The sequence below is a fragment of the Ovis canadensis genome, chromosome 7, assembly GCF_042477335.2.
Source record: "Ovis canadensis isolate MfBH-ARS-UI-01 breed Bighorn chromosome 7, ARS-UI_OviCan_v2, whole genome shotgun sequence".
Taxonomy (NCBI): Eukaryota; Metazoa; Chordata; class Mammalia; order Artiodactyla; family Bovidae; genus Ovis; species Ovis canadensis.
The window spans coordinates 54288720-54299918 of record NC_091251.1 but is presented as its reverse complement, the minus strand read 5'-3'; the positions used below and the strand labels follow the sequence as shown (position 1 = coordinate 54299918).

General features: G+C 39.7%; 1 long non-coding RNA gene across 1 annotated transcript; it reads right to left on the bottom strand.

Annotated features, from left to right (window-relative positions):
- Positions 1–385: 385 nt before the first annotated feature.
- Positions 386–5292, bottom strand: LOC138443571 (uncharacterized). Its single transcript, XR_011258208.1, has 4 exons — positions 5225–5292; positions 4996–5014; positions 4060–4114; positions 386–545 (listed from the first exon to the last, which is right to left on the bottom strand). It is a non-coding gene; the product is annotated as an uncharacterized lncRNA (long non-coding RNA).
- Between the last annotated feature and the right edge of the window lie 5907 nt (positions 5293–11199).

Sequence of the window (11199 nt, the reverse complement as noted above, 5' to 3'; positions counted from 1 at the left end):
AGTTCTCCAATGTTCTCTATAAGAATAAACTATTTCTTTTTGTGTGTGTGCTGTCAATTCAATCGTGTCCGACTCTTAGCAACCCCATGGACTGTACCCCACCAGGCTCCTTTGTCCTTGGGATTCTCCAGGCAAGAATACTGGACTGGGTTGCCATGTCCTCCTCCAAGGGATCTTCCTGACCCAAGGATTGAACCTGCATCTCCTGCACTGCAGGCAGATTCTTTACCCACTGAGCCACCTGGGAAGTCGAAATTATTTCTTTAGATGTCAATATATATTAACATCTAAGACTTTGAAATGGAGAAAGTGCAATCTACTTTGTGCTCTGGATAGAGTGACGAAAATAACCAATTTTAATTCATCTTCTTCAGAGTACAAGTAATTTGGGTTTGACGTTTTTCCTTTATTTTATTCAAGCATAGTTGATTTACAATGTTGTGTTAATTTCTGCTGTACAGTAAAGTAATTTGTTATAAAAATACATACATCCTTTTTCATTAGAATATAGGTAATTTGTTCAGAGTGTTTTGGTGCATAAACATCTGAAACAAAGAAAGAGAAATAAAGCAATAATTTAAATTGCAGTCACATCCTTTGCTGAACCACTTGATGTCCTGAGATGAGTTCAAATAGCAAATTCCTCCACCTGCTGGTATAAGCTCGTCTCTGCAATTCTCACACTTAAATCTCAAAAATATAATAGATGGTGTATCATAAAAATTATGGGTGGAGTTTAACGTTTTCATCTTAAACTGGAAATGTACTGTGATTCAATGACTAATATACTATCATTCAAGAGGGTAGAAGAGGAAATAGCACTTCCAAGAAGAAAGAAAAACAGCTGTTGTCATGTAGCTTCAAAACAAATACAAGATGCTCTTTCCTCCCTATAAACTTAGCACTTAAAGTTGGGCTTATTTTTTCCTTTAGCATACTCTGCCTTGTATTTTCCTGTGAGTGTGGTGCCTTAACATAGTTTAAAAGTTCTTGGTAAGGCAGAGATCATGGCCTGTATTCTTCAGACCATTAACAGTGAACATAGTATACTGTGGACGTACACAGTAGGTGTTCATTAAGTGTTTGATTTGTTGACTTTCCAAGTTGGTCCTTACTTCCAGTTCCTTCTTTCACCAAGAACATGACCAAAGGGGAGTCCTATAGTCACTGTTATAAAAAACCACTCCCACAATAAGTATATGGACTTCTACTTAAGTAGAAATGGGAGAGGGGAGGCAGATGAAGAGGAGTCAGCTCCCAGGAAACCAGGGAATGGGAAACAAGGTGTCTAGCTACTTTGTCATCTGTTTGGTTCACTGATTTTACCAAATGCCCAGTACAAGGCTAGACACATAGTAAATGCTTAAATATTTTTAAAATAAATCAATAAATTAAAATATTGAATTTGAAAAACAGAGATAGGGTATGCTATGCAAAACTGCATCAGATGAACTCAGTCCATCTAAGACAACAAGAAATCCAAAAAAGAAAAGCCCAGAACTTGTGCATGGGATCAACTTTCAATACATCATCCAGACTCCTGGGCTCCAGACTTGAAAAAAAATGTGTTTTAAGCTGATAAATATCCAAGCATCCTATTGGTTAGAGTTTTAAATGTGGATAATTAATAGCTCAGGGAAGTTAAAGTGTTTGCATTTGAGAACTTGCTGTTTGTGATTCCTTCAGTTTACTCCTTAAGGAAACAAAAGTCTTAAAAAAAACAGTAATATTTGCATAGCAGCTATATGTTTTATAGGTAATCCCTGCAATAAATCTATTATGCATATATAAGTCAAAATGTGGACCCACTCAGGTCAGCACGATGAAGGCCCTGAGACAAGGTGGCAGAGAGGCTGTCTCTAGTACATGTTGCGTGCTGATTATCTACTGAAACCCTAGGCTTAGCACACTTCTTACTTCCCTTCCTCAGTCAGGATTGGCTCATATCTCCTTGCAAAACTTTCCCAGAACTCATCTTCTCATTCATTCCCATAACAAGATGAAAGCTTTTTCTGAAACACGAGTCTTGTTGCATTAGTAATAATACTAGATGGAAAAGCATATACAAACAGTGCATAAACTCAGGTGTGTACAAAATGCAGCTTTATTTTTTACATATAATTTAAATTTCTAATTTGAACTCTCATCCTCCAGGAAAGGGAAACTGACCTCACTTTCACTGGCCCATTCACTCCAAGCACCAGTGGTGGTGGGAGGTGGGAAACCCAAGCCTTGACAAGTCTTCCCCTGGGTGTTTTCTGAGTCAGCCTTCTCATCCGGTCTTCACCCACAGGCTGCTTCATGCCTCCCTGGGGGTGGGGAGTCTTTGACCATGTCTAAGCCCTGACTTCTGAAAGACTTCAAGCAGCTGCTTCCTCCCCTGGATCTTCCAAAGAAGCTGAGAACATCGCAGGCTGCTGCCTGGCATTCCTGCTGCCTCCCCGAGGAAGCAGGCTCCCTCCCAGCTCCTTGCGCTAAGAGTGTGACATCTCTGCTGCCCTCACACCCACTGTGCTATCTTCTCCCTCTTGTGAGTCTTCCCAGACTCTTGGCTCTCATTCAATGTGTCTCGCACATGTTAACCTAGGTGAAAGTGTTAGTCTCTCAGTCATGTCCGATTTTTTGAGACCCCATGGACTGTATCCCGCCAGGGTCCTCTGTCCATGGAATTCTCCAGGCAAGAATACTGGAGTGGGTAGCCATTCCCTTCTCCAGGGGATCTTCCTGACCTGGGAATGGAACCCAGGTCTCCTGCATTGCAGGCAGATTCTTTACTGTCTGAGCCAATCCAAGCAGCAACAAACCAGAGGGGTTACATCCTTCATCAGCAATGAGCGCAAGCTAGCATGGCTCCTCAAGGGAGATGGGGAAAAGTAAAACACCAGGAGAAAAGGGAAATGCTGGCTAAGATTTCAAAATATAATCCCAACCCCAAAGTTGATATCTTTTGCTTTTAACATTTCCTAACTCTTCTCTGGTGGGTCTTCCTAAAGTGGCTCAGATGGTAAAGATTGAGCCTTCCCTGATGGCTCAGATGGTAAAGCGTCTGCATACAATGCTGGAGACTCGGGTTTGATCCCTGGGTCAGGAAGATCTCCTGGAGAAGGAAATGGCAACGCACTCCAGTATTCTTGCCTGGAAAATCCCATGGACAGAGGAGCCTGGTAGGCTACAGTCCATGGGGTCGCAACGAGTCGGACACGACTGAGCGACTTCACTTTCCCTATGGCTATTGTGAAAAGTGTCTCTATGAACACTTCTCTACTCAGATCTTTTTTGAGTTTAGCTGCCTTGGGGAGTGAGGAGAACAGAGAGCATTAACCTCACTTTGCAGAAGTTGAAATTGAGGCACTAAGCAATTCTCCAGCATATTCTATAACAGGCATACTAAAACCATCCACTGAATGAGACATAGGGAGAAATGAGTTGTTAAATATTTCCTGCTTTTCAGAAACTCCCACCAGACCACGCCTAACAAACCAAAGTACCGTATTAATGAGCAAATCAGATATAACAGGATCTGAAAGTGCCAGGAACACTCAATTACTTCCAAAACAAGCCAAATATATTCAAGTAACAAATGAATGGTCTCAGTTACAGCCAATTACAGAGATGCAATGCATTCAGCGTGCTATCCCCAGATCCAGACGGCACTCAGTAGCATAATAAATCCAGGCTCTCAATCGTCTTACTAAATATTTAAAACAACAGAGCCTAGACAGTAATCTTGGTTGACAGATTCACACATTAAATATACCAAGTGAAATGTACTTAAATTCATTCACTGGGTACAAAGCTCAGCTCATCTTCTACACTGAGCATCTCTGCTGTGCCAATGCCCCTTTGTGGGCCACTTTGGACTTCTGGCATTTCCCTGGATTTCAGAACTGATTAGAAGTAGGTCAAAGGCCTGAGAACAGTACAAAACAACCTAAAGGGACAGGATAACTAGGTCAGCTAAGGTGCAGTGAGAATTCAGGTTTACTCAACCGATCCCAAACCCGTTTTGGAAGAAGGAAAACACAACACAAATATATGAAAACCTCTTCAGCCTCTTACCTGTTAAGTGATCTTGAGCAAACTACCTAACTTCTCTGAGCCACAGTTTCTTCATCTATAAAATGAAACGAAAAATAAAACTTGCCCACAGAGCTGGTAAGAGGTTTCAATGAAGGAATGTGCATTAAGAGCCTAACCAAAGCTTTTGGAAAATGCTAGCTGTATATTTGATGAAAGTGGGATGCCAACACGGTAAGCCCTACTTTGGAATATAGTGGCTGTTAACCTATGTTTGTTATCTGATATCTTGCTGGTAGTCACAAGAATGGGCCTCCCAGACTTCCAACTGCAGAGAACACAACTGATCAAGGGCTGCAGATATCCTTGCTAGGCTTGTGCAGGTGTCACGCCTCCCTGGGGAGCTCACCTAACAAGAGAGCATGGGGACTCCCAACAGTTGACTTTGGCTCCAGAATTGCCAGTGGCCTTGCTGGATCTTCCTGGAACTGAGGGCAGTCTGGGATGCTCCCTCTCGTGGATCCCTCCCTCTCTCCTTCACTGGGAGTCAGATTCACATCACAGCCTGACACTCTTTCTCAGGCTGACTTGGTTCCCTCCCCATTTTCTTCCCCAGGAGTATTTGCCCTAACAGAATCCTTGCATGTTGAATCCTGTCTTAGCATCTGCTTCTCTGAAGATTCAGACGCACTTGCTCATGTTCTTTTCTGACAGTGGGTATAACTTATATTTGTCTTATGAGGTGTGCATGGATTGTTGAGCTATTCTCAAGGGCCATTTCATCAGAGTAGCCGTGGGGAAGCCGCAGCTGAGAAACAGGAATTACAGGGGTCATCATTGCCAAGAGAAGTATGAACAAACGTGAGGACCTTAAGTCTGATACTTTCTCAGGGAACTACAGTTTTGGGTGTTTCTAGTCAGGAGAAACTGAAGGAAATGTTTTCAAAGATAGTAATCTTCTTGGTTAAGTAACTTCACCTCTCTGGGCCTTGGTGTCCTAGACCAGCACAAAATGAGCAGATGTTAGATTTCAAAGGGACCCAGGAGACCATAAACTCTGTGTTTCCCAAACTTCAGTTACATTTGTATACTTTTTGGTCAACCCGTGTGCCACCCAAGTAATAATTTTTCTTTAAGTAAATTCACTTTAACTTAAAATTTAAAAAGCAAAGTTTATGTGAGAGCTAAATGATAAAGTATCACTTACCATAAATGGAAGACAATATTATTAAATTCCAGTTAGATGTTAAAACCTGAAGAAGGTGTAGACTCTGGAGCTGCTTTCTGTTAAAAATGCAGATTAGCAAATGTTAAAGACATGCTAACACCAAATACTTTCTAGAAAGACTGGAAGAGAAGTGAAAAAGACTCTGACAATGTGACTCATTGGTTTTGTTTGGCTGTGCCACAGGGCATGCAGGATCTTAATTCTCTGAACAGGAATCTAACCCACACCACCTGCAGTGGAAGCAAGGAGTCTTACCCACTAGACTTCCAGGGAAGTCCCAACAGCGTGATCCATTGTCATTCAAAACTGGATCTATGGTTCCTCCTAAATCACTAAGTCACTCCTTTCACATAAGCTTGGAGGTTCCCTCCTCCCATACTATAGTTTGGACATCCCACTGTTAATAGTTTTTCCATTTTGAGAGATATGTAACTCAGGGGTGCAGGTTTACTGACCAGCTACAGAAGTAACAGTGTGTTTATCAGTTCATTATCCTGGGTTTTCAATAAGAATTTAGTCCATCTAAGTAGCTGGGGACCTAGGATCCACCCATTAGAAAGTGTCTTAAACAGAACTAAGAAATAGAAAGTTTGCCTTTAGTGTCTTCCATCTCTTCTTTTGTACACCCCAATTCCTCATTCCCTACCTAAGAAACCAGACAATTCTTTTCCCTTTTGCTGCTGAGACCCCCCTGGGAGGAAGATCTACTCAGACCTAGGTTTCCCTCATCTCACTGCTCTACTCTACTTTCCATCTCCTGTTGAGCTGTTTCACACCAACCTGTGAATGACCCAAAACTGGCTTAACACTGTGACCATCCTAGAGATATTCAAAACCAATTTTTTTCTTTACTTTTTATTTTAATTTGGAGAATAGCCAATGAACAAAGTAGTGATAGTTTCAGGTGGATAGCAAGGGGCTCAGTCACACATATACATGAATGGATACATTCTCCATTCTCCCCCAAACTTTCCTCCCATCCAGGCTGCCACATAACATTGAGTAGAATTCCCTGTGCTATTCAATAGATCCTTGTTGGTTAACCATTTTAAATATAGCAATTTGAACATGTCAGTCCCATACTTCCTAACTACTAGCTATCCCTTGCCTCAATTCTTCCCCCTACCCTGCAACCATAAATTCATTCTCTCAGTCTGAGAGTCTGTTCCTGTTTTGTAAAGAAGTTCATTTGTATCATTTCATTTTATATTCAGCACTAAGGGATGTCATACGATACTTCTCTTTTTCTGACTTACTTCACTCAGTATGACAATCTCTTTATCCATCCATGTTCCTGCATATGTCAATATTTCATTCTTATTAATGGCTGAGTAATATTCCATTGAGTATATATATATACACAACATCTTCTTTATCCATTCCTCTGTTGATGGACATTAAGGTTGCTTCCATGTCTTGGCCATTATAAATGGTGCTGCAATGAACACTGGGATACATGTATCCTTTTGGATCATTTCAAAACTGATTTTAGGAAGGTGGTCCTAAGATGGCAGAGGAATAGGACAAGGAGACCACTTTCTCTCCCACAAATTCATCCAAAGAACACTTGAACACTGAGTAAATTCCACAAAACAACTTCTGAATGCTGGCAGAGGACATCAGGCACCCAGAAAAGCAGCCCATTGTCCTCGAAAGGAGATGTTTTATCAATGGTGCTGTATAGATGGAGAAGTCTTGAGACTACTGTAAAAATAAGACTGAAAACCAGAAGCAGGAGGCTTAAGTCAAAATCCTGAGAATACCAGAGAATTCCTGACTCCAGGGAACATTAATCGATAGGAGCTCATCAAACGCCTCCATACCTACACTGAAACCAAGCACCACCCAAGGGCCAACAAGTTCCAGAGCAAGACATACCACACAAATTCTCCAGCAACACAGGAACACAGCCCTGAGCTTCAATATAAAACCCATTGACATCTCATTACTCATTACTGGACTTCATTGCACTCCAGAGAGAAGAAATCCAGCTCCACCCACCAGAACACCGACACAAGCTTCCCTAACTAGGAAACCTTGACAAGCCACCTATATAACCCCACCGACAGTGAGGAAACTCCACAATAAAGAGAATTCCACAAACTGCCAGAATACAGAAAGGCCACCCCAAACACAACAATATAAACAAGAGGAAGAGACAGAGGAATACCCAGTAAATAAAGGAACAGGATAAATGCCCACTAAACCAAACAAAAGAGGAAGAGATAGGGAATCTACCTGATAAAGAATTCCAAATAATGATAGTGAAAATGATCCAAAATCTTGAAATCAAAATGGAATCACAGATAAATAGCCTGGAGACAAGGATTGAGAAGATGCAAGAAAGGTTTAACAAGGACCTAGAAGAAATAAAAAAGAATCAATATGTAATGAATAATGCAATCAGTTCAGTTAAGTTCAGTCACTCAGTCATGTCTGACTCTTTGCAATCCCATGAATCGCAGCACGCCAGGCCTCCCTGTCCATCACCAACTCCCGGAGTTCACTCAGACTCACATCCATCGAGTCGGTGATGCCATCCAGCCATCTCATCCTCTGTCATCCCCTTCTCCTCCCGCCCCCAATCCCTCCCAGCATCAGAGTCTTTTCCAATGAGTCAACTCTTCTCATGAGGTGGCCAAAGTACTGGAGTTTCAGCACTCTGGAAGGAACAAATAGTAGAATAACAGAGGCAGAAGATAGGATTAGTGAGGTAGAAGATAGAATGGTAGAAATAAATGAATCAGAGAGGAAAAAAGAAAAACGAATTAAAAGAAATGAGGACAATGTCAGAAACCTCTGGGACAATGTTAAACACCCCAACATTTGAATCATAGGAGTCCCAGAAGAAGAAGACAAAAGGAAAGACCATGAGAAAATTCTTGAGGAGATAATAGTTGAAAACTTCCCTAAAATGGGGAAGGAAATAATCACCCAAGTCCAAGAAACCCAGAGAGTCCCAAATAAGATAAACCCAAGGCAAAACACCCCAAGACACATATTAATCAAATTAACAAAGATCAAACACAAAGAACAAATATTAAAAGCAGCAAGGGAAAAACAACAAATAACACACAAAGGGATTCCCATAAGGATAACAGCTGATCTTTCAATAGAAACTCTTCAGGCCAGGAGGGAATGGCAGGACATACTTAAAGTGATGAAAGAAAATGACCTACAGCCCAGATTACTGTACCCAGCAAGGATCTCATTCAAATATGAAGGAGAAATCAAAAGCTTTACAGACAAGCAAAAGCTGAGAGAATTCAGCACCACCAAACCAGCTCTCCAACAAATGCTAAAGGATCTTCTCTAGACAGGAAACACAAAAAGGGTGTATAAGCTTGAACCCAAAACAATAAACCCAAATGGCAATGGGATCATACTTATCAATAATTACCTTAAATGTAAGTGGATTGAATGCCTCAACCAGAAGACAAAGACTGGCTGAATGAATACAAAAACAAGACCTCTATATATGTTGTCTACAAGAGACCCACCTCGAAACAAGGGACACATACAGACTAAAAGTGAAGGGCTGGAAAAAAATATTCCACACAAATAGAGACCAAAAGAAAGCAGGAGTAGCAATACTCATATCAGATAAAATAGACTTTAAAACAAAGGCTGTGAAAGAGACAAAGAAGGACACTACATAATGATCAAAGGATCAATCCAAGAAGAGATATAACAATTATAAATATATGTGCACCCAACATAGGAGCACCACAATATGTAAGACAAATGCTAACAAGTAGGAAAGGGGAAATTAACAATAACACAATAATAGTGGGAGACTTTAATACCCCACTCACACCTATGGATAGATCAACTAAACAGAAATTAACAAGGAAACACAAACTTTAAATGATATAATAGACCAGTTAGACCTAATTGATATATATGAGACATTTCACCCCAAAACAATGAATTCCACCTTTTACTCAAGTACACACGGAACCTTCTCCAGGATAGATCACATCCTGGGCCATAAATCTGGCCTTGGTAAATTCAAAAAAATTGAAATCATTCCAAGCATCTTTTCTGACCACAATGCAGTAAGATTAGATCTCAATTACAGGAGAAAAACTATTAAAAATTCCAACATATGGAAGCTGAACAACACGCTGCTGAATAACCAACAAATCACAGAAGAAACCAGAAAAAAAATCAAAATATGCATAGAAATGAATGAAAATGAAAACACAACAACCTAAAACCTGTGGGACACTGTAAAAGCAGTGCTAAGGGAAAGGTTCATAACAATACAGGCATACCTCAAAAACCAAGAAAAAAGTCAAATAAATAACCTAACTCTACACCTAAAGCAACTAGAAAAGGAAGAAATGAAGAACCCCAGGGTTAGTAGAAGGAAAGAAATCTTAAAAATTAGGGCAGAAATAAATGCAAAAGAAACAAAAGAGACCATAGCAAAAACCAACAAAGCCAAAAACTGGTTCTTTGAAAGGATAAATAAAATTGACAAACCATTAGCCAGCCTCGAGGGGGGTTCATGTTTGGGATCGCATGTATACCCGTGGTGGATTCATGTCAATGTATGGCAAAACGAATACAGTATTGCAAAGTAAAATAACGTAAAAATAAAAATTAAAAAGAAAAGAAAAGTCAAATCAATAAAATTAGAAATGAAAATGGAGAGATCACAACAGACAACACAGAAATACAAAGGATCATAAGAGACTACTATCAGGAATTATATGCCAATAAAGTGGACGATGTGGAAGAAATGGACAAATTCTTAGAAAAGTACAACTTTCCAAAACTGAACCAGGAAGAAATAGAAAATCTTAACAGACACATCACAAGCACGGAAATTGAAACTGTAATCAGAAATCTTCCAGCAAACAAAAGGCCAGGTCCAGACGGCTTCACAGCTGAATTCTACCAAAAATTTCAAGAAGAGCTAACACCTATCCTATTCAAACTCTTCCAGAAAATTGCAGAGGAAGGTCAATTTCCAAACACATTCTATGAGGCCACCATCACCCTGATACCAAACCCTGACAAAGATGCCACAAAAAAAGAAAACTACAGGCCAATATCACTGATGAATATAGATGCAAAAATCCTTAACAAAATTCTAGCAATCAGAATCCAACAACATATTTAAAAGATCATACATCATGACCAAGTGCGCTTTATCCAAGGGATGCAAAGATTCTTCAATATCGGCAAATCAATCAATGTAATACACCACATTAACAAATTGAAAAATAAAAGCCATATGATTATCTCAATAGATGCAGAGAAAGCCTTTGACAAAATTCAACATCCATTTATGCTAAAAAAAAAAAACTCTCCAGAAAGCAGGAATAGAAGGAACATGCCTCAACATAATAAAAGCTATATATGACAAACCCACAGCAAACATTATCCTCAATGGTGAAAAATTGAAAGCATTTCACCTAAAGTCAGGAACAAGACAAAGGTGCCCACTTTCACCACTACTATTCAACATAGTTTTGGAAGTTTTGGCCACAGCAATCAGAGCAGAAAAAGAAATAAAAGGAACCCAAATTGGAAAAGAAGAAGTAAAACTCTCACTCTTTGCAGATGACATGATCCTCTACATAAAAACCCTAAAGACTCCACCAGAAAATTACTAGAGCTAATCAATGAATATAGTAAAGTTTCAGAATATAAAATCAACACACAGAAATCCCTTGCATTCCTATACACTAATAATGAGAAAATAGAAAGAGAAATTAAGGAAACAATTCCATTCACCATTGCAATGAAAAGAATAAAATACTTAGGAATATATCTACTTAAAGAAACAAAAGACCTATATATAGAAAACTATAAAACTCTGGTGAAAGAAGTCAAAGAGGACACTAATAGATGGAAAAATATACCGTGTTCATGGATTGGAAGAATCAATATAGTGAAAATGAGTACACTACCCAAAGCAATCTATAGATTCAATGCAACCC